This window comes from Neophocaena asiaeorientalis, unplaced genomic scaffold (genome assembly GCF_003031525.2).
Source record: "Neophocaena asiaeorientalis asiaeorientalis breed wild unplaced genomic scaffold, Neophocaena_asiaeorientalis_V1.1 scaffold4, whole genome shotgun sequence".
NCBI classification, from domain to species: Eukaryota; Metazoa; Chordata; class Mammalia; order Artiodactyla; family Phocoenidae; genus Neophocaena; species Neophocaena asiaeorientalis.
Window position 1 is genome coordinate 5,268,229 of NW_020173682.1, and position 24,349 is coordinate 5,292,577.

The following is a 24,349-nucleotide window of genomic DNA, read 5'->3' on the forward strand; positions in this document are numbered from 1 at the left end:
CATACCCCTGGTATTGGTGGGGTCTGTCAGCATTTTCAAGACTGTTTGAGAAGAGTATCCAGGACAAACTGGTTTGAAAAATTTCTCACCTACTTTGAGTGGCAGGCTTGCTCCAGTGGATTGGTTGTGTTAAGGTTTTTTCACATTAGATATTCTTGATGTCGCCTGCTGCGGGTCATGGTAGATAATGCAGAGCAGGTTGCTGGCTCAAGGTGCCGAGAAAGGACAGCTTTAGTTTGAGGAATCTTTGGCCAGGTGCCTACCCAAAGGGGGCAATACAGCAAGCGCTATATAAAAACGTTAAATTATCTGCATCATAAAAGTTAAACTATAGAATGAAAAGAAGTGAGGCTCTCCTTCCTCTTCTGACCAGACTTGTTCTTTCTGGAAGAAATTGCTGTTGATAGTTTCTTGGATGTGGTTTCAGAAATTTAAGTAGATTTAAAAAAGTGAATTTTGGATTGAACATCCTATTTTGTTGGTTTAGGAAAAAGTTCCTTTATGCGAAAGTAAGAGCTTGTACATTCTGACAAAGCGTTTTATCCATAGCTTCCCAAACCCTCTAGAACGAGATTTTCTTTTGGTATTTACTTTACAATTCCCCACCCTCACCTCTACCCCTTCTTACTTTGATGTCTGCATGAATTTGTTTCGGAGTTTTATTGTAGGCATAGAGAGAGTGTCCAAACATCTACCTTGGATTCGGCGGAAGGGGAAAAATCTCAGAAAACTCTTCCAAAGGATGATCATACTTAAATAGATGGAGGGGAAGGACTTATGGCCTGTTCATAAGATTGGAAAAAAGTTGGCCAGGATTTAATGCTAAATATTCTCTCAACTATCAAGCATCAAAAAAAAGAAAAGAATGCAAATTTGGATCAAGGATTAGATACTGTGTATAAATGGAAGCAGTGGCTGTTTGGAGACAGTTCTCCGGGGTCTCTGTGTTTCTCTCTAGCTTGCCTGCAGAGGCAGTAACTGCTTTTGCCTGGTACTGTCTATTCAGGGACGTTTACATAGTACAAGGAGCTGAAGATTGAGTGGTGTCCCCTGGAGCAAAGGACAGGTTTATTTACCCTCCGACATAATAAGATAACGTCTTCTTCTGGGGCAAAGGGCAGGGAGGTTTACTGCCCATTATGAAAGGTTTGGGTTCCCCAAGCTCAGCATTCCTCTTCTGTAACTCAACTCAGGTGCCTGCAGGCAACACCTGGGCCTCTTTCCATCACCCCATAGAACGAGGGCTCAGAGAAGGGGCCCAAATGGCACTCTGACTACTCCATTCCCATGAGTAATAAAGTCCTTTGTTCCTGACCCAGGAGTCGCCTGTCTTCCGTCAGTATCCTTGAAAGTGTGTCAGGCTAAACTGTTAGCTTGCAAAGAGGGCAAAATCTCAGACCCTTCATAGTTTTGGACCACGGTAGATAGGACAGCAAGAAATATCAGTGATTCAGCAACTTGGTGGTTAAAATGACATATTCTTCTGATGGCCAAAAAGTCCAAGTTGTGGAGAGGTACGATGAGATAAGGGAGATAAATGCTCAAGTAATAAACCTTCAAAAGTTAGTGTCATCTGTGAAACTGGAGAATCCAAGTACAGTTACTAGGTCAGGTCTGTTCTTTGGGCTGCCAGTCTGTTGGGTGCCTTGGCTGAACCCTCTCTGGGAGGATGGGAGACTTCAGAGTCCTGGACACCATTAGGGGGATGACCACAGGGTGGGTATCAACAGTTTGAAGTAGAGGGCAAGTACACATCATTGTGGTACGTGAAGTTCAGATCAAAGTGAGGCAAATTGTCATTCATTAAACTGATACTTACTTCTTAAACACATGTCAGAGCTTCCCTGGTGGCGCAGTGGTTGAGAGTCCACCTGCCGATGCAGGGGACACGGGTTCGTGCCCCGGTCCGGGAAGATCCCACATGCCGCGGAGCGGCTGGGCCTGTGGGCCACGGCCGCTGAGCCAGCGCCTCCGGAGCCTGTGCAAAAAACACATGTCATATATTTTATGCTCTTAAAAATGTATTGAGGACCCAAGAGCTCTTGTTTGCGGTGGTTGCATCCATTGATATTTACGGTATTACAAGCCAAACCCGAGACATTTAAACGTATTTATTTATTAATTTACTTAGAATAATAGTAACGAAACAATTACATGTTGGCATAAATATTTTTTTGTGAAAATAACTATTTTCCAAAAACCAAAAAAATTTCTGCAAAAAGTGGCCTTATGATTTTGAACATCGCCTTAAGGTTTTGGCTTCATAGAACACTTTTGGATTCTCGCACCTGCTTCTTCATTCAATCTGTGTGGAATCATAAGTTGTGTAACCTCTGGAAACAAAATCACCAAGAGATAAGAATGAGAGAATAGGGGTGAAAAAGGCAAACAATATACTTGTATTTGTGTGAAAATAGCTTTGACCTTGAGGACTCTCTAAAAGGATCTCGAGGATACCCAAGGGTCGCTAGACCACATTTTGAGAATGAACGATGTAGATATAGCATGGTTACAAAATAAAACAAATGTAGCAACATCAAAAACATACAAATCACTAGTTTAGGAAATCACGTTGCATTGATTTTATGGTATGAGTAATACAAGTTTAACTTCTGGGTTTCCTAATAGAAGTTTCCGAAAGGTGCCCTTGATGTATTTCCTTTTGTTAAAACCTTGAAACCAATGGATTTTCAGCAGAGAGGCCCGTCGGCATGCCATCAGATGCTTGGGGAATCATTAGCGTTTATACTTGAGAGAATTTCATTCATGGCTCTAGCAATGTAGAATTTCTATAACATTTTAAAATAATACCCATTCTTCCTTAAGGGCTTAGAGATTGATGCCTCAGTCAGCATGATGGAGAGTATATGATGTTTGAATACAGTCACATAACGTTTGGGCGACTTTAGGCAGATTACGTAGCCTCTCTGACCCTCAGTCTCTTCTTCGGTAACATGGAGTAATAGTGAAACCCAGGCTGTGAGGATTTATATACTAAAAGGCCGTAGTCTGATGCCTGGCATCCAGGAAGCACAGGCAGGATTCCCAATTCTGACTTCAGTTGTGGCTGAATTTACAGTCATCACAATGTTTGTCCAGCTTCTGCTAAAACACACTCCCCAACAGAAATGCTTTATTCTCCAGACAGCCACTTCCATTTCTGAGAGTTCTAATGGTTACAAAATTCAGGAAGCTGCAACTTCCCTTCTGCATTTCACGTGGGTCCCTGCTCTTCAAATGTTTGAATAAGTCTAAACTCCCACCTAAGCCTTCTCTTCAGATTAAACACTGCCACAGCTTTCAGCTGTCCCTTGAGTGAATGCTCCAAACCCTGCCCTGCCGCTCATTTTCTTTGGCTGCAAAGAGGATCCAGTTCTGGACGTCACAGAACCCGTTCAGGCCCAAACCACAAACCGGATATGCTTTTCTTTTCCTTTCCCACCTTTCTGTGTGTTTGCGGGGTTAGTTCATCCTTGTGTTTCGCCACAGCCACTGAAATGTTCTTGTTTGCTTGTTATTTAACCACACAGAGTGTCAGTCACTGAAGGTACCTGTTGCCAACTGAGCAAACAGCCCGGGACAGAAAGCAACGTTTCCTCAACTCTCCGCAGTGCCGTGTTTCTCCACCACTTCAGTGTCGCCTTGGACAGATTTCAAAGTTCAGCCTGATGAGTAAAAGAGAACCGTGTTGGCTTGAGAATCGCCTGTGCTCGTCACAAGCTGGTGAGTCACCGCCCCCTAAGCTGGCATCAGTGCTCACTTAGTGGGGCCTGGGGTCCAGCCATGGCCTTTGTCCCACACTGTGGTCAGAATGCCGACACTTTCCCTTTGCTGTCTTTTCACAATCGCCTGACTCTCATGTCCCAGAGATCAGAAGGTTGAAATTTCAAACTAAAGAGAGAGAGAGAGACGCACGGACTGTTTCAGGCACAACGTCTTCTCCAGCATCAGAAAATCCCAGGAGGTTCACTAGGGCTGCCACTGCCCTTTCACTCTTCCAGCTGGAACTCAGAAAGAAACTCTTTGCAGTCGCAGCTGGGAATTGCATTTTCTGTCTACGTTGGGGACATTTCGCGGACTCTTTGGGAAAATACGTTACATCCTCAAGCCCCTGTTCGGGGGTTTTACAAAGCTTCACGAGCCTGTGCTCTTCTCTGAGTTTGTTGCCAGCTCTGCATAGGCAGGAAGCAGGGTGTCCCAGCTCCTGGTCTAGAGAATTTAACTTACCAGAAGTTAATGATGTGTGGGCTGGAGCAAGCCTGCTTTTACCAGCGTGGATGTTTGGAAAACTCACCAATCTCCTCTCTATTCCTTCTGTGGAAAAGAATCCTAACTGCCTCTTCCTGCTTTTGGAAGTGAGCCCACCCACCTGGAATATTCTTCTATCCAGACCTGTGGCTGTAGAGGAGCAGTAGACTGACTGTGGTCAGACCTCTGAGACAGACAGGCAGATGCACTTGATCCTTTGAAAGGGACCAGGAACTCGCTTTATGTGTGTGTGTGTGTGTGTGTGTGTGTGTGTAGTGGTGGGTGTAGGGTCATTTAAATGCACCAAGGGGCCCAGACCACGTCAAATTTTTGAAACCTGTGGCATATTAAGAAATTAAACTTGACTTTTAGCACCCAGATTGTGGTCTCTGACTAGTTTCCCACTAAAAGGAATAAGAGCTCTTTGCAGAAATGACTGAACCCAGTTCTGGGATAGGAATTCCACAGGATGAGCTGGGGACATCTTGTCTTAACCGAAGGAAGGAATTTATCAAAACTACCAAGACTGGACTTATTGTGGTGACCATTTCACAATAGTTACAAGTATCGAATCATGACGTTTGTACACCTGAAACTAATATAATGTTACATGTTGATTACTTCTCAATTGAAAAAAGTAAACACTAAGGTCATGTCCAAACGACCCAGGAGAAAACTTGAAAAGGTTCCTTCTAGCCAAATACCAGACCATTTGAACATCTATAAGAATAAGTATATTCAAAGTTATGAGTCCAGGGCTTCCCTGGTGGCGCAGTGGTTGAGAGTCCGCCTGCCGATGCAGGGGACACGGGTTCGTGCCCCGGTCCGGGAAGATCCCACGTGCCGCGGAGCGGCTGGGCCCGTGAGCCATGGCCGCTGAGCCCGTGCGAAAAAAAAAAAAAAAAAATTATGAATCCATAGTGATAATTAAAAAAACCCTTCATTCGTTACCATTGGAGGAGGTTAGGGACTAACTCACAGGGGAAGAATTAACCATCTGTCTTGTACCTCTGGTTAATCAAATAGCTGATGAGGGGAATTTTCTCTTTGTAGAAATATTCCAAAAGTGATATCAGAATTAGAATATCATCATTTTGCAAATCCTTCGTGAACTAATGTACCCAGGCACTGGTCGCCCATAGCGGGTCACGCCACAAGAGGGTCTGCCGGACTGCCTTCTGGTGGAAGAACTTATGAAGTAGTTCTGTCACCTAAGTGAACTTGAATCTCCTCAAAATCTCAACAATAAATCTAGGAGCGTGTTCATGGGAAACTCAGAGGACAGAGCGACGTGTCAAACCACGTCACGGGCGTGCAGGAGGTGAAATCGTGTTGTGTGGATCAGTAGTCGACTTCTTGACACTGCTGAGCGGTGCGCACCCCACTGTATGGAGGCGCTTCTGTCTGTTCGTTCTCCCGCTGAAGGGCGCCTGGGTTGTCTCCGGTTTCTCTGTACTATGACTAATGTCGTTATAAGCATTCATGTACAGGTTTTGGTATAAATGTTTTCGTTTCTTTTGGGTAAGTAACTAGGAGTGGGATTGCTGGACCAAATCATATAAGTATATATTTAATTTTTAAGAAACTGTCAATGTCACCACGGGCTTGCAATAAAATAGGACCTTCCTTAGGATGGCTGTTAGGATTAAATGAATTATTACGTGCCAAGGGCTTAAGACAGTGCCTGGCGCTCAGTAAATGCTCACTCGCGTCATTACCCTTATTGGCAGCGTTATTTGGCCTGAGCGCACCCCTTTTTCCCTGAAATTTGAGCAACGGCACAGAAATCGGCAGTATCCAGGGACCACTGGGCTGCTAGTGGTGGTGCCTGGGACAATGCTGTGTTTCTGCCAACGGTCAGGATGGAGCTGGGCTCTGGGACCGGCCCCTGCCAGCAGTGATGCCTTGTGGCTGTGGCAGGACCACTCAGCCACCACGGCCATCTGTGATTTCCCCAGGTTTTGTTTCTAACGAAGGGAAAATAAGGGAGGAAACGGTCATTTCACGGCTACCCAGTGGACACTAGGAGCCACGGCATTTGAATCTTGAAAGAGGTGCGACCTTGATTTGTAGCCCACCTATTACACTGCATATTAATTATATTCCATCCTGTGTATCTTAAATACATTTTAAAAGGTAGACTTTATTTCTTAGAACAGTCTTAGGTTTATAGAAAAATTGGGAAGATAGTCCGTCGAGTTCCCATGTACCCTGCACTTAATTTTCCCTATTTTGAACATCTTACATTAGGCTGGTACAGTTGTTACAATTACTGAACCAATACTGACACATTCTTATTAACTAAAGTCTGTACTTTATCAGATTTTGTTAGTTTTTACCTGCTGTCCCTTTTCTGTTTCAAGATAGCACATTACATTTATTTATTATTTTTTTAAAAATTGAAGTATAGTTGATTTACAACATTGTGTTAGTTTCAGGTGTACAGCAAAGTGATTCGGTTAAACATATATGTGTATATATATTCCATATAGCGTGTACATGTTGATACATTACAGTTACATTACATTTATTTGTCATGTTTCCTTAGGCTTCCCTTGGCTATGACAGTCTCAGACGTTCTTTGTTTTTGACAATCTTGACAGTTTTGAGGAGTACTGGCCACGAACCTTACAGAACATCCCTCTGTTGGGATTTGTCTGATAGTTTTTCTCATGGCTAGACTGGGGTCGTGGGTTTCGGAGGAAGACCACATCAGTAAGGCACCACATCCTCATTCTATCATGTCAAGGGCACACACTGTCAACATAATGGTCGCTATTGTGCTCACTTTGGTCACCTGGCCAAAGTGAAGCACCTGAAGTCGTGTTTGTCAGCGTCTCCCCTGTAAAGTTACCCCTCCCTTCCCACGTTGTCATCTTTGGAAGGCAGCCACTGGCGCAGCTCACGCTTCAGGAGCGGGCAGTTATGCTTCACCCTCTTGAAAATGGAGTAGCTACATAAATCACTTGGAGTTCTTCTCCATGGGAGATTTGCCTCTTCTCTCCCAATTATATATGTATTCAATCAATTGTTTATATCAGTCTGGACTCATGTTATTTATAACTTCTGTGTATTTTTAATTTTTTTAAAGCTTATGCGTTTTAAAACTATGCATTTAAGTTGTACCTTTTTGTTGCATGGTAAAGAATATTATAATGAACACGCGTGTGTTCAAGTTTTGCTGATGTCTTTGCTTGTTTATTGAGTATATATTTCTAGGCTTAGAAGCTTGGAGCAGAAGATAGGAACATTGTAATGTTTTTTCTATGTTCTGCCAATTTGTTTTCTAGGTGCATTACTCAGCTTCTACTTCTATCTGAAGACGACGACAGTGCCTGCCTCAACACATCTTGGTGAGTGTTAGGCATTAAAATGTGTTGAAAGCTTTGTTAAGATGATAGGAAAAAAGTATCACCCTTTCCAGCAAATTAAAAAAATTTTAAAATACTTCCTAAGATGGTAGGGAAGAAAAGTGTCTATATTTTAATTTGTGTTTCATTGCCAGTGAGGGCACACATCTTTGCTGCTTTTTGATGGGGGAACAAGCACAGGTGGAGTGGTCCTCTGGCCTCAGGCTCACTGCTGAGCTATGGTTTGGCTATCACAGAGCATCTCTTTTCTGCGAGAGCCGTAGGGTCTCCCAAATATAAAAGAACATGAAGAAAAAGGGTGGGCTACATACCCTTTTTGCCATGATGCTCAGAAACAGTAGTTGCGGCCCTTCTCTGGTCACCCCATAGTGTGATGGAATATTCTGGAATGCCTCCAGGTGGGAACGTTGCAGGAGGTGGCTTTTATGATTGGCCTGAGTCGGAAGCTGCCTCCCTCCATGCCTCCATTCACTCAACACTTCTGCGCTGTGCTGTATCTACACAGTGACTTGTGCACCCCTATGCCAGTGTGAATACTGCATCTTCCCACCCAAGAGACCCTGAAGTCTAGCAAAGCCTAGCTATTCAGCACTTTGAATAACAAGTCTGGTTAATCAGTACTGTTGGTGCTCTAGTGGGAAGAAGTACAAAGCCTGAGTACCTTTCTGCAGGTGGGGATGGCTTCACAGGGGAAGTGACAAAATAGAGCTAGATCTTAATAATAAATATGAGCCTGTCAGTTGGAGAAAAGAGAGGAGAGCGTTTGACACCAAGCTGTGGGGAAGCAATGGGTGATTTGCAACGGGAGCACCAAGGATGAATTTTGGTAGCCACGTGACCGAGGTCTAACAGGGCTGAGCAGAAGTGATGTGCACGACTCCAAGCCCAGAGTTTGGGCTTCAGCCTCCTCTGCAGGCTCTGCTCTGCTCTAGTCCCCTTCCAGATGGGGACACCGCCCACGTGGTTATGGAAGCCATGCTTGACGACGGCAGAGACTATCACCCTGGCGACCGTAACAATTTTGTGAGAGGGCTGCGCCGCCAGTATTTTGCCCCTGATATTTATAAGTGAGCAAGAAATAGCTTCTGTTGTCTTTGACATTATGTATCAAATATACTAGCTTACTGCGTACTTACTAAATACAAATAAGCCAGCTTACAGCAAGCAATAAACCGCAGGCAGGGAGGGAAAAATAGTGAAGGGCTTTGAATGCCACACCGAGGAGTTTGGGTTTATTGCTGCAGGAACAGGATGACTTTTTTTGTTTGTTTGTTCGTTTTTGCGGTACGCGGGCCTCTCACTGCTGTGGCCTCTCCCGTTGCGGAGCACAGGCTCCGGACGCGCAGGCTCAGCGGCCATGGCTCACGGGCCCAGCCGCTCCGCGGCATGTGGGATCTTTGCAGATCAGGGCACGAACCCCCGTCCCCTGCATCGGCGGGCGGACCCTCAACCACTGCGCCACCAGGGAAGCCCAAGAGGAGGATTTTTAAACACAGAGTGACATGCTGAGTGCGTGTGTGGAATGAGTGGGACACACCTTCCAATCCATGGGCCACACCCTGGTCTCTGAGATCTTTGCTCGTTATGAATTCCTTCAGCAGCCTCCACTAGACTGAACTTTTGGAAGTGCCAGATATGAATTCCACTGGCATCTTGAGAGTCTGCAGGATCCTCAGAAATAAGTTAGAAGGTATTTGAAGAGGGTTGTTTAACAATCACAAATTCCTCCTCTTCCTCTGTGTATGCCCTGTGCGATATGCAATGTGGCTACCTATCAAGAGATAGGGTACGTTAGCTCCTCCCCTGAAACAGAGGCATGGCCATATGACTTACCTGGGCTCAAGGGACATTAGCACACGCGACACAAGTTGGCTCAAAATGCACTTGTGTATTGGAGCTCGGTCACGCTTGCTCCCTGAGACCTCCAGGTAAAGAAGTCTGGGGCTGGTCTCCTTAAGAATGATACAGAACATGTGGAGAAGGGCAGACAGACGTGTGAAGCCATCTTACAGGAATCATCCCAAGTAATCCATCAGATGATTGGGAACCTCATGAGTGACCCCAGGTAAGACCAGCAGAAGACCTGCCCAGCTGAGCCCAGCCCAAGTTGCCAACCAGAGAATCACGAACAATAACCCACTAAGTTCTGGGTATTTTGTTACACAGCAATAGATAACTGATACAATGAATGGGAGATCTCACTGTCGAGAAGATCCCAGTTGATGCCAGTACAGAAGAAATAAGCCATAGAATCGCCACCCCTACCCCCATTCACTCAGAACTCTCAGAGACGCAACAGAGCAGCTGCTAATATTCTGTTTGAACATACGGATTTATTTTTCTATAAAACAGAAAGAAAATGATTTCCTTTAGTCACTCCAGTTTTGTTTCTGATATTTCTTGTGCTTCTATTTTTTCCCTTCTCTTCTTTCTAGTTTCTCTTGTAAGAATAGTCTAGTTGTTAGATACTTTAACTCTGCGCACATTCCTCTCTCTACTTGGGGTAACACCAGGATGTTGAAATTTCCTTTGCTTTTGGGGACGCTCGTTCTTCTTTCACATGTCGCTTCATTCTTCCTCTTTTCAATTTCTTAAAGATAGCCCTTAATTAAGAAAGAAGAACCTTCTTTAGATTTCTTAATGTTTTCCTTGACCTTCTCTCCCAAATTAAATATGTAATCTTTATATTACAATTACCTGAAATTATCAATATTATTTACATAAATCTCTGTATAGAACACTGTCTTCTGTATGACAGGAATTGGCAATACGAAAAAAAAATTCAGAATCACATGGTAGGGAAAGTTGTTAGCTATAAAACACTTGCTCATCAACGATTCTTTAAATTTCACCATTAGAATGCATCTCTCATTAAAGATTCATCTTTTCTATCTGAAAGGTCTCATCTTTCAGCCAAAACTTTAACATCATTGTGGCTTCTTCTGTGACATTCGTGCATTCAGTCACTAAATATTCACTGAGTTTTCTGAATACTCGGCTGGGGCATGGAGATATAAAGATGAATACAAAACTCTGCCTTCAAGAGAGAAAGCAGAGTGATAGAAAAATAATATTACTTCAACGTGCTAAGTGTCATAATAGACACGCACAGGGCATTCCAGGAGTCAGAGATCTGTGTGTGTGTTCGGGGGTAGCTGTGAATAAGGAAAGGTCTGAAGAAGGAGAAACTGGATTAGGCTGTAAGTTACAAGTAGGGGTTAGTCGTGAGATGTGTATGAGACGTGGGGGAAAGCATGCAATGTGAGGTAGGGCAGGATGAGAAGGCGGGTGGACAGAGCCTGTCCAGTGGTCAGAGGCTGTAGAGAACCAGGTTGAGGAGTAGACTTCATCTTGTAAAGCAGAGTGAGCCGTGGAGGATTTCCAGTAAGGGAGTAACGCCGAAGACGTGATGGTGGGTTTGAAAGGGTGAGACCATCGGAGCCTGTTATCCTTGCATACTGGATAGAGAATGAAGACCTGAAGTAAGATGGTGCCAGCTTTGTGGCTGTTACGAGGCCAAGACTTTATTAACCTTTGTTTCAAACTTTATTCCCAGGCTTCTCCAGCTTAATTAGCTGCAAAGAATGAATTGTATACGTAAAAACTGAAAAGAGCTGCAGTATCGAAGGGGCAGGAATGAAAAGAAGAGATAAATGAAGAAATGTTTAGAAAGCTGAGCTGGCAGAACTTAAATTTGATTGGCTGTGTGAAGTAAGGGAGAAAGAGTCAGGGTGACTTCTGGGGGTCTCGTTTGGTGAGGCGTGAGAGCCCTGACGTGGGGACACAGGAGGAGACACACCAGCGGTGGAAGGGACCTTTTCAGCCTCTGCAGAACGCTCTCAGCGCTAATATGGCAGAGCCATTAGTCATTGGCTCAGTTTGCTGGACCCATGACTGGTCAAGTTCATCCAACTGGAACTTGCCTTCCTTGCCTTCTTAATTCATTGCACCAGGTGAGGATTTTGGCTGGAGTATGAGGAAGAGAATCAAGCCTTGGTCAGAAATGTGACACCATCAATCGCAAACTTGTTGATTTCGATAGATACACAGTCCAGAGGAAATTTCCCAGAAGCTGTTATCACTGCGTGCGGAGACTAAGCCTCACTTCGTGATCGGACTGGCTGCTCTCCCTACTCGAGAGGTGAAGATATTTCTCCTGCTTCCATGTGACCGTGGTCACTGACACGATGGAATAAGTAGTTGGCTTAATGATGTCACTTCACGGGCTGTGGAGTTTTTAATGCAGGCAGTTCTTCGTGTAAATACTAGTCAGGGAAGAGGTTTTCCTTTCTTTTCTTTCTTTTTTTTTTAATCTTCAAGAGAAGCTGTTTTAATTAAACAAAGGGCAGGAAGTTCCTTCCTGAATGGTTAAAGCCCTCTTGATTATATTAGCAATGTGCTGATTACAAACTGCTCCTTGGCCGTTTCTGCTACATTTACCAGAATCCTTGTTAAATAACATTTTCCCAAAAATGATGTGAGAAAAAGCCAACAATGGAGCATACAAGTGGTTGACAGATAGGAAAAAACACAACAAATAGAAAAGCTTTTATGCTTCTTCACTTTGAGATAAAGGAAAAAAAAATCTACACCTTTCTCCTTAAAATATAATTTTTAGGTAAAAAGTTGGTTTCATTGACATTATTACATATGTTAACTTCATGCTCAATGCAATCTTTTAAAGGAGGTAAGATTTTTAAATAGATGTTCCTATTATAGAACATTCAGACAATACAGATAAGCAAAAAGAGGAAAATATACATCTCTCACAATTTCTCCACTCTGAGATAATCCATGTTAAAGCAGTTTTTCAGTTTTCTTTCCTTACATCCAGGGTGAAGGGAAAAGCATTCACCAGTTTGTTGTGGGGAGAGCATGGTCCCTGTCTGAAAGGAACATGCTGATGGTTTGATTGGCGGAGGCCGCAAACGATAAGCTCAAAAAAAAAAAAAAAAATCCAGTCTGCTGGGGCCTCCTAAACAGAGAGGTGCTGGGGGCTTGGGAATCATTTCGTGCTTCAAGCTGTAATGAATGGGGTCTGCAGTTCCAGGATCGGAGTTGGGGGTCAAGCTGAATCTTTCTATGTAAGAGAAATGAAAGGATTTTGAGGTCCGTTTTGGGAAGGAGCAAAATGCCAAACTAGGAGAAGGAAAATGGAATCAAGAGAGGTGGCCATGACAGGAGGGATGGGGAGATAAGAAAAGCTCTTGAAGCTGCACGGTCTGGGAAGGACCTCTGGTTTAATGTGAGATACACGATGCATCCTGCATCTTCTGGGATTCTTCCAAAAAATGTCAAGAAATTCTTCACCAGTCGCTAATGCTTTTGAGGGAGTAGATTCTTTTGCTTTACACATAGGGTCCTTAATACCTGGGTATTGATTATCGGAGTCCCCCCAGTTGCCAGTTTTTTTCTTTTCCTTTGTGGTTTATTACAGGATATTGACTATAGTTCCCTGTGCTCTACAGTAGGACCTTGTTGTTTATCCATCCTATATATGAGTTGGCATCTGCTAATCCCACACTCCCAATCCATCCCTCCCCCTTGGCAACCACAAGTCTGTCCTCTATGTCTGTGAGTCTGTTTCATAGAGAAGTTCTGTTGTGTCATATTTCAGGTTCCACATATAAGTGATATCATATGATATTTGTCCTTGTCTGGCTTACTCTACTTGGTATGATCATCTCTAGGTTCATCCATGTTGCTGCAAATGACATTATTTCATTCTTTTTATGGCTGAGTAGTATTCCATTGTATATATATATCATATCTATATCTATATATATATCACATCTTTCTCTGTTCATCTGTTGATGGACACTAAGGTTGTTTCCATGTCCTGGCTACTGTGAATAGTGCTTCTGTGACCATAGGGGTGCATGGATCTTTTATTATTATTATTTTTTTTTGCAGTTCGCGGGCCTCTCACTGTTGTGGCCTCTCCCGTTGCAGAGCACAGGCTCCGGACGTGCAGGCTCAGCGGCCATGGCTCACGGGCCCAGCCGCTCTGCGGCATGTGGGATCTTCCCGGACCGGGGCACAAACCCGTGTCCCCTGCATCGGCAGGCGGACTCTCAGCCACTGCGCCACCAGGGAAGCCCGCATGGATCTTTTTGAATTAGAGTTTTGTCTGGATATGTGCCCAGGAGCGGGTTTGCTGGGTCATGTGGCACCAGCTACCACTTTGCTGGAGGAAGTCCAGGCTAACTAGTGTGACAACATTCCCTAATGCTCTGGCCACACGTAAAGTCAGTCAATGCTAAATAATCTCTCCCCATTTTTTTACTCCAAGATTATATTTTGTATTATGTTTTAAGTAGGCTTTTTCTCTCTATCTAAAATGAAGAAGCAGAACTGGTCCCCACCCATTGTTTTCTTGGTCACTCTTTCCACGTTGTCTGCTGTGGTCAGCTTCTGGAGAGCATAGCTCCAACAGAATGCACATTACTGTAAAGTGGATTTCAAATCTTGCAAAACAGTTGGGATTTCATGAGAGTGTTGAAAGTGATATTGAGAGAACTGCTCAAAACATCTGCAAAGTCACTGACAAATGAGGACCTGGCCGAATTAGAGCAGTCGACAATAGAGAGAAACTCAACAAGGATGATCTCAGATGCTGTTTCAGAGTGTGATTTTACTACCAAAGGATTAGGGGAGGTCCCTGGGAAAAGGGATGAAGCACTTGAATTGGGCAAAAGCAGTTTTGGATTTTGGATTTCAGACTTTATGGATTCATTGTGAAACTCAACAGTGCAGCAAAGCCCGTCATAGATCTACTGAGCATTCCCTTTGTTCATTCTGAGAATTGGTGCATGGATACAGTTTTGTTTTTTTTTTAACATCTTTATTGGAGTATAATTGCTTTACAATGGTGTGTTAATTTCTGCTTTATAACAAAGTGAATCAGTTATACATATACATATGTTCCCATATGTCTTCCCTCTTGCGTCTCCCTCCCTCCCACCCTCCCTGTCCCACCCCTCTAGGTGGTCACAAAGCACCGAGCTGATCTCCCTGTGTGCTATGCAGCTGCTTCCCACTAGCTATCTATTTTATGTTTGGTAGTGTATATATGTCCATGCCACTCTCTCACTTTGTCCCAGCTTACCCTTCCCCCTCCCCACATCCTCAAGTCCATTCTCTAGTAAGTCTGTGTCTTTATTCCCGTCTTGCCCCTAGGTTCTTCATGACCATTCTTTTCCCCTTAGATTCCATATATATGTGTTAACATACGGTATTTGTTTTTCTCTTTCTGACTTACTTCACTCTGTATGACAGACTCTAGGTCCATCCACCTCACTACAAGTAACTCAATTTCGTTTCTTTTTATGGCTGAGTAATATTCCATTGTATATATGTGCCACATCTTCTTTAATGGATACAGTTTTAACCTACATCGTGTTAAGTGTCAGATAAACTTGTTTTTTCCCTTGTTAGTTTGGTTTTTCCAGATAAAATTTGAATCAAACTTCATTTTCGGACTCTGTAGTATAAAATTTTTAGCTCATTATAGAAAATCCAGAACGAGCAAATATAGAGATAATTGTGTAGTAAACTGCCTTGTATGCATTATCCAGCTTGAACAGTTATTAACTAATGGCCAATTTTAAAACGTTTTTCTTCAAATAAGAACATAATGTATAGGTATAGAGTGCATAAATCATAATTGTACAGCTTGTAAATTTCCACCAATTAAAAATTCTATTTAATAACCGTACAAATCAAGAGATGCAATGTCACCAGCACCTGCTGAGGTTCTGACAAGCTGAGTGGTCCAGGCAGGTCGCTGGCCTCTCCAAGCTTCATCTTCTTCATCCATAAAAAAGGGTCTGAGTTCATACCATCACGACGTTTCTGAGATAAGTGGGTTAAGTGAGATAAAAGCACACTGTCCACGCTCAGTAAATCCTGGTCTTCTTTAAAATGACATCTTTCTTCTACAAACATTTCCCCATCACGTTCTCTGGCAGGGGGCGCTCTCCTTCCAGGGAAGGCACGTGAAGCCCACCTTTGAGATTCAAATCTACAGATTGACAGGGAATCTGGAAACCTCCATTCAGAGCCCTCCAGCTGCACTAGTTTACAAGCTAGTTTTGATGGGGGGGGGGCAGGGACCTCGGGGTGCAGGGGCTTGAAGCAGGATCTCAGTTCCCTGCCCAGGAATCGAACTCAGGCTGCAGCAGTGAGAGTGCTGAATCCTAACCTCTAGACCATGAGGGCCAGCGGGCCTGATGTAAGTCCCCGGTCCTTGTCTTCTTTGGAGAAAAAAATTCAGCTCGCTTTACTTATTTACAAAAATTCAGATCCCTTTACTTACTTACAAAACAGAAACAGACTCACAGACTCAGAGAACGTACTCGTGGTTACCAGGGGGGAAGCGCAAGGGGAAGGGATAGATTGGGAGTTTGGGATTGACATGTACACACAGCTATATTTAAAATGGATAACCAACTAGGACCTACTGTATAGAACAGGGAACTCAGCTCAATAATATATAACAACCTAAATGGGAGAAAATTCGGAAAAGAATACACACATGCTTCAGGGTGCACTCAGGGTGACTCCCCGCAGAGCTGCGTACCCAAGGCTCTGGGTTGTCTGCTGTCTGTGTCGGTCGGAGACGGGCGGGACCCCCGGGCCCGCATCCCATCCCGGAGCAGCATCCCCACCGTGATGAGGTCAGGGCCGGAATATCTGCATTTCCCCTTCCTGCCAGGAGGTGGCGGTGTGCTCACTCAGCCAGAGCCCGCTGTGCTGAGGTTTCCCTGATGCAGCAGCCTCTTGGTACCAAGCGTCCTGGCCCAGGACTGCCCCACTTTGCTAGGGAGAGAGAAGTCTCTGTCAGTCTAGCCCTGAATGACCTGTCAAAAGACCAAATGAAAAGGCTCTCTCTTTTTTTTATCCTACTTAAGTCAGAAAAGTCGGCAATAACGCTTAAACATGGATTATGATGCCTGGTTAAGTATATATTGAAATTACCTGCAAGAAATTCTTGGAGGTTACTTTCATTTATCTTGGGTTGTTTCCTCATTGTAATTGTTTAAATATCTCCCCTCCCCCAAATTCCCAAACACCTCTATGCCAGCTGTTTACCGAGCTAAATGAAACAGACTTTTTTTTTTTTTTTGCGGTACGCGGGCCTCTCACTGTTGCGGCCTCTCCCATTGTGGAGCACAGGCTCCAGACGCGCAGGCTCAGCGGCCATGGCTCACGGGCCCAGCCGCTCCGCGGCATGTGGGATCCTCCCGGGCCGGGGCCCGAACCCGTGTCCCCTGCATCGGCAGGCGGGCTCTCAACCACTGCGCCACCAGGGAAGCCCTGGAGCCATTTTTTAAATTTCATTTTTGGATTGTTCCTTGCAAGTGTATAGAAATACATTTGATTTTTGTATACTGGTCTTGTATCCTGACAATTCCATATGCAGTCTTCACATTTATCATTTTCATGGTTGCACACAATTTCATCAAATAATACCCTATAATTTCCTTAATCTTCTCATCCGGTTGGATTTATATGTTGTTTACAAGTTCCTCATGATTATAAACACTCGTACTGGAAATAATTTTGCACATTCAACTATTTTCTTTGTAATTATTTCTTTAGACTAAATTTATGGGTATGGGTTAAAAGGAATGAATCTTTTGTGTGGTTCAATATTTTTATTGCCAAATTGGCCTTTAATGGAGTGTGTAAAGCCCGAAGCTGATGCATACATGTACTTATTACCCACAGCTCATCTTCATCCCATGATAGCTTATCCAGTCTACCATGGTGACGTTGCTTTGTAAGGTGATCGAAATATGAGTCAGTTAAAAGGAACAGATGGCCATTTGCATGATGGTGTGCTGTCTTGTGTTGGGTCACTTTGACTTCCTTTAACCCCTGCCATTCATTCTCTTGTAGACACGCACAAGGGTAGTTACTTGGTAAGGAAGATGGGAATAAGTCACGAGGAGTCACCATCGCTCCTGCCACAGCTAGAAGCACGGCTTGGAGCACATGCTCTACGGCTTGGAGCACGTGATGGTAAATTGGTACCATCCCCTGTGTTATGCAAAGCAAATTATTATCAGCAGCATCGTCATGGGTGGTGTTTATTCCCCGCTCACCATTTGCAGGGAACTGTGTTTTACTCTTAATAACTCACTTAGTCCTCACAACCCTGTGAGGCAGGTAGTGTTCATATTCCCATTTCACAGATGAGTTAACTAAGTCTTTGAGAGATTAAATAGACTGTTCAAGCTGTCTCCAGCCGTAAGTATTAAGCCAAGAATTGAATGCAGTTTGTGTGACCAGAGGCCACGCACTAAAGCACTCGACTGCCTCATCCTTACCTGTATGAGGAACTGAAGGACGGTGTTTTGCAGAGGTAATAGTTTTATAAAGATACCAATGGAGTAAATCATTTGCTCCACCCGAAAAATGGCTATGAGAAATCACAGCACCACAATGGAATGTTTTACCGTTGGGGAAACAGCTTCAGACCAGCAGATGTAATTATTTGACTGTCCAATTAACTTTCTGGGAAATTGGCCAGGTCTGTGCCCGTGGTCCACTCTGGCCATGTGAGCTGGCCTTTCTCCTCACAGGTGCTGCACGTGTTTAACACAATTCTACTTTCCAGCCTTTCCCTCCTCACACCGTCTCCCTCACAGATGTGGAAATACAATTTTCTGGTAGGCTCTGAAACTTCCTTCTTTTAACGTAAGATGTGGACATGATAAGACCTTGCAGACAAGTTCATGCAACTAGCACTGGAATTTAGTAATGTTTCTAAAAATGGACCTCTGAAAGATTTAATATCATAAGTCACTGTGATCCCCAGAGAAAAACGCAGGTGCCGCGGTGGTGGAGGTGTCTTCCGTGAAGTGTGAGGGTGTTTTTCTTGCCCCTCTAGAACATTTTCCTTTGTAATGTGGAAGTGGCCTGGCATTTTTCAAGGGACACAGATGGTGCTAGTGAATACGGGTGACAGTGCAGTGTGGGAGGGACCTTGGGGCAGTGTCGGCAGGACCCTGGGGTCAGGTCATGGCTCTGTTGTGTGACCTTAGGCAGGTCATTAACCTCTGGGTTTAATTTGCTCATATGTGAAATTAGGAGATCACAGTACCTTGCATCACAGAACTGCTGTGAAAAACAGCACCATGTGAGATACTATTTGGAAAAGTACTTTGGAAATAACAGAATTACCCAAATGCCAGGTAGCTTTAGTTCACACCACCCTGTTTCAACTTGCTTGAGTTGGGAGATGTTCAACCAGCTGGAGTGCCTGGGGAAAAGAGCCTGTGTTTAATTTGATTTTCTGATATTCTCCAAGATTTAGTTAAAAGTCCTTCCTGATGCAGACCTTAGAGATTTTTCCAAGCTTCACGTGGCCTCTTGCGTGCTTTATCCCTGTCCACCACGCTGAACCATCTCCCTCTTCAGTCAAGGTGGTAGCTACCAGGTTTCTCTTCCATAAAGTTACTAATTTTTCCTTTCTAATTAAAAAGTAATTTGTGGGGAGATACTTTGAGTCTATGTAAATCTCCTTTTCCTATCAAACCTTAACCACTCATTTTAACATTTATTGTTAATGGATTCTGATTTCCTCATTCCCTTTACATTCATTGGTTGACTCTCTAAGAAAGGGCTTTCTCTTTCCCCCATTTATTTTGTTTGTTTATTAATTAATTATTATCAATAAGAGCTCACGGATTCTTATTCTATGCAGCAGGGTATAATCCATTATTATCATTACTTACTTTGATGGTCAGTTGTCTCCACTTTGACTAGGGGTAGGGCTTTAAGGGTGCCCAGGATTATTTTAATCAAGTATGGTAGGACGCGCAGATATGGCCGTGCCTGTCATGAAATGAGACACTTGTTATTCTTGCTGATCCCTAGAAATAGGAGGATATGCTCACCAGGGGAAGCACCAGGGTTAGTCACAAGGCACAGGAAGTGAGGGGAGAATGAGGGAGGCTTTATTATCATTTCCACAGGAAGGAATGGGTGGGCGGTGTGGGCAGGTTTAGGATCAGCTGGTTCGATCATTTCAGCAGCCCTGGGGCCCCGGGGTCGTCCCTCCTTCTCTGGAACCTGGCCTTGGTTGATTAAGGCCGGGGAACAGCACCCTGAGTCTGAGAGCCCAGTAGAGGTTGTGGTTGGGATATGGGCCCCAAAATGGTTGGTTTGCATATGAAAAGCAGGCTCTGGAGTAGTCACTGACAGTCTCTAGGAATTAGCTGACTCCGGAGGGGCAGTCCCTCCAGAGTCAGCAAGGCCCCAGATGTCAAAGCATCAAATACAGAAACCAGGAAATGAGGCTGTTACAGGGAACCCCAAGCTAGCGCCTGTGTCCTTTTGACATATCCCCACCATTCTTTGAGTTTTCCTTACTTTCTGGCACAAGAAGTCTGCCCTTCTAGTTTTACTGTAATGATCCATTTTGTCTGGCATGTGAGCTTAGAATTGTTTTAACTTTTTAAACTCCAAAGGAAGTAGAAAACAAGAACAAAAACCAATCCTCAGTTTCAGGCTCCTTAAGGATTTCTAAATCCTGGCAACTGTGGGTGGCGGGGTGGGAGAGATTTTCTCCTCTGAGGATTCGGGTCACAGAGGCCAAAGAAAGGGACTGGGAAGAATTATGGGGGAGTCAAGTCTGTATGATCCTGTGTTTTCCTGATGGGTCCCGTCATCAGGATGTAGGGCATCTTAGTGAACAAAGTGGTTTCACTCAGCTGGGTCTGAACCTATTCTTTTCTTGGGAGTTTGGGCAAAGTCATACTTAGGTCCAGAAACATAGACTTACTGGATAGGACTCTATGGGCAATTTCTTACACACTGGCCCACTAAGCTGTGTTTGCAGGACGCCCTCAAAGCAGGATAACAGTACTGAGACGGCAGGTCACGATGACAGCAACCGAGTAGGGCCTATAATCACATCAATTATGCAGGGCCAGCCCGACTCCCTGTTAGTCCAAGTGTGTAGCACAGACCAGCAGCCCTGGCACCATCTGGAAACTTGGTAGAAATGCAGAATCTCAGGCCCTGCCCAGACCTGCTGAAGCAGAATCCTTGTTTTCATGTCATCCCAGGGGTTCCTGGATGTGTTATAGTTTGAGAAACCCTGCTCCAACAGACCAACCTACTAATCTAGAGCTGCAGGGGTAACAGGAGAACGAACGTGGTTTGGGTCCGTACAAGGTGCTGGGCATTTTGTTTTCTTGAAATAAGTTCCTGTAAAACCAGATACAATCTTGTTCATAAAGGCGTGTGTGAATGGGATTAGTGCTCTTAGAAAAGAGACCCCAGTGAGCCCCTCCCGCCTCTACCATGTGAGGACACAGCGGAAAATGCTCTCTAGGAACCAGGAAGTTGGCTCTCACCAGACCCTCAATCTGCTGCCGCCTCGACCTTGGACTTCCCAGCCTCCAGGACTGTGAGAAACAAATGTTTGTGTAAGCCACCAGTTTGCTGTACTTTTGTTATAACAGCCCAAGATAGATTGCATACCTCGCCCACGACGCAACTACGTTTCTGGAGGCCAGTGGTAGCCGCCGAGGCAGGAAGCCCCTTCCCCCGGCCTCACATGTACAGGGAGGGAGGTATCTGTAAAATCAGATCATCCTCCCTCTTCTTCCGGAGCCTTATGACAGATCACGCCTTCGGGGCCAGACGGTGGACTTTCTTGCCGGGCAATCTGGCCCTTAGGAAGCCTGGTGAGTGATTAACTTTTGGAACCTTCTCACCGTTTGTCTGGGCTGATATCTCTCTTAACCATCAGGTTACCCAACCCAAACGTAATTTGTACAAGTCAGAAGGGCCCTTTGTTTCCCTAACCCATTAAGCACACCGGCTTTGCAAAAACATCTTCATTGTTTCTTAGCTTGTGGAGATTCCGTCTCTCTCGTCAAGTCCCACTCTCCCCACCGGGGCCACTGCCTTCCCCCAGCTGTGCCTCCTGCTTCCACCTGTAAGTCTCAGGGGATGCTGTCTCCTCTGCAGCAGGCACACAGCTCGATTCCTCAAGTGTGCGGTTTCCCACCCACCCACGAAAAAAGGAACGGGGCCCGGGAGGCAGTTCACACCACATCCACTTGGTCTGCTCTGTCCCATGGACTTTCCACAAAACCTTGGCTTAGTTTTCTTTCAGTGTCCCCGCCCGCTGGCCAGTGTGCTGCTCCCATGACCTTGTAGCATGGATTACTGCTCCCCCTAATGGGTCTTTGTGTAACACAACACAGAACAAGAATGCCTTTCATTTCCCCTCCATCCTTCCTCTGCTCTTGGCTGTGGTGACCCTTTTGAAGCTGGGTGGAAAGCTTGGAAGCTTCTTCTGGATTTATTCACCTGGTCGCCAGAAATGGAAACTTCTGGGTTGACTGGGGTACTCTTGCTAGCTTTTGAAACTCTAGTAAATTCCAACGTACCCCTGCCCTCCTGGCTGTGACGGCCAGCTCTGACTGAAGCAGGGGCTCTTAGTAGAGTTAGAGGGGCCGTGGAAGCCAGGGGCAAGGATCTAGATGGTAGAAGGCGCATCCAGGGAGTTACCAAAAGGAAGGGTCCGGGAGCAGTGAGACAGCTGGGGGTGGAGCCCAGTGACCCGGGTCCGAGGAAATGGAAAACATACAGGGGATCAGAGGTGGCTTCTTCCAATGCCCCTGCAGCTCACGCTGGATTTTACAGCCCCGTGATGTGGGCGGATGGGTCTGGGTGTGTGTGGAGCTGAGCCAATCTTGTCTCTCCTGGCAACAGGGGTATCCGGGCTTGAGCTTTGGCTAAAGAGTTATCACTGCAACCCTCGCTGGTGGGACTCAACCGAGTGTGTGTACGTGGTGATTCACAGGACACGAGGCTGGAGCGGTGTCTGAGGGGAGCTGGGTACAAACTCCTGGGTATAAAATAAGCAAGTTACAAACCCGTGATGTACAGCATACAAGAGGAGCTGGGTCCAGGGCTGTGGATCTGGGATCCTCCGTGGTGGGACGTGGAGACGGTTTGGCTCTTAGGGGACACCCGGCAACGTCCAGGGACTATTTTGGCTGTCACAACGTGGCGGGGAGATGCTACAGGTATTGAATGGGTAGAAGCCAGTGCACAGGTCGGCCCTGCAACAGAGGGTTGCCCCGCTCAGAGTGCCAGACCCACGCAGATCCTAGGAGATGCAGTGTCATGAGTTAGCCACCAGGAGAGGGCTCAGCCCCTCGAGGACCTAGTTCAAGGTCGAGGGGACCTTAACTGTTGAAAGCAGAGGTGAGTAGAAAAAACCTCTCTCTCCCGTGTGTGTCTCTCCTTCACTCTCGCACTACTCACTTCTGACACCAGATGTGTGTGCCCATGTGTGTGTGTGCGCACGCACGTGTGTCTCACACGAAGCAATTATGCAGATGCCAGCTGGGTGTCCTACAGCTTAACTCAGCTCATATACTGTCTACCCAGAGGGTAAGGGCTCAGTCCTACGAGACGGCCCCCCGGACCCCAGTTCAGACACCAATCAGGCCAGGTTGTCACGTGTACTTCTGATCGGAGGCCCCTCCTTGGGTTTGACTGGTTTTCCAGAGCGGCTCAGAGAGCTCAGGAAACCAGTTAATTGCTGTTTCCCAGTTCACGGTAAAAGACACGGTAGAGGACACAGATGAGGGTGAGGATGGAGGAGACGTCCAGGGCACGGTGTGTGGGGAGGCGTGCAGAGCTCCCTGCTCCCCCTGGGGCACTCTTCTCCCAGCACCTCCGCGTGCCCACCAACCTGGGATTTTAGGGAGGCTTCCTCACGTGGGCATGATCCATCCTTAGCCCCATTTCCAGCCCCTCTCCCCTCTCTGGACAATGCCGGGGGTGAGGCTGAAAATTCCAAGCTTCTAATCCTGGCGTGGTCTTGCTGGTGACAAGCACCCAGCCAGGGGCACACCCAGAGTCACCTCATTAGGACAAAAGACACTTTTCCAAAACTGAAAATAGAGTTACCGTATGATCCTGCAATCCCACTTCTTGGCATATGTCTGGAGGAAACTCTAATTCAAAAACATACATGCACCCCTGTGTTCACGGCAGCAGTATTCACAGTAGCCAAGACATGGAAACAGCCTAAATGTCCATCGATAGAGGAATGGATAAAGAGGATGTGGTACATATACACAATGGAATAGTACTCAGCCATGAAGAAGAATGAAATAATGTCATTTGCAGCAACACGGATGGACTTAGAGATTGTCATACTAAGTGAAGTACGTCAGACCAAGACAACTGTCTATGATATTGATTTTATGTGGAATCTAAACAAAAAAAAAAGATACAAATGAACTTGTTTACAAAACAGAAACAAACTCACAGACATAGAAAACAATATTATGGTTACCAAAGGGGAAATGTGGGAGGGGAGGGATAAATTAGGAATTTGAGATTACCAGATACACACTACTATATGTAAAATAGATAAACAACAAAGACCTACTGCATAGCATAGGGAATTATACTCAGTATTTTATAATAACCTAGAAGGGAAAAGAATCTGAAAAAGAATAGATATGCATACACACACACACACATGCTGTACACCTGAAACTAACACTGCAATGCAAATCAACTATACTCCAATAAAAAAAAAAGAACAAAAGATACTGCTAGCGCCAAGGAAATCCCAAGGGACATAGGAGCCCTGTGTCAGGAACTGGGGTCAAAGACCAAATAGTAGAAGAAGAGTCGCTCCTAGCATTCTTACCACCTGGGAAATTACAAGGGTTTCAGGA

General features: G+C 45.1%; 1 long non-coding RNA gene across 1 annotated transcript; it reads left to right on the plus strand.

The window, feature by feature from the left end:
* Nucleotides 1–3,286: 3,286 nt before the first annotated feature.
* LOC112402918 (uncharacterized) lies at nucleotides 3,287–13,592 on the plus strand. The gene is made up of 4 exons (XR_003003792.1): nucleotides 3,287–3,723; nucleotides 7,539–7,601; nucleotides 11,176–11,760; nucleotides 13,533–13,592. It is a non-coding gene; the product is annotated as an uncharacterized LOC112402918 (long non-coding RNA).
* The last annotated feature ends 10,757 nt before the right edge of the window (nucleotides 13,593–24,349 follow it).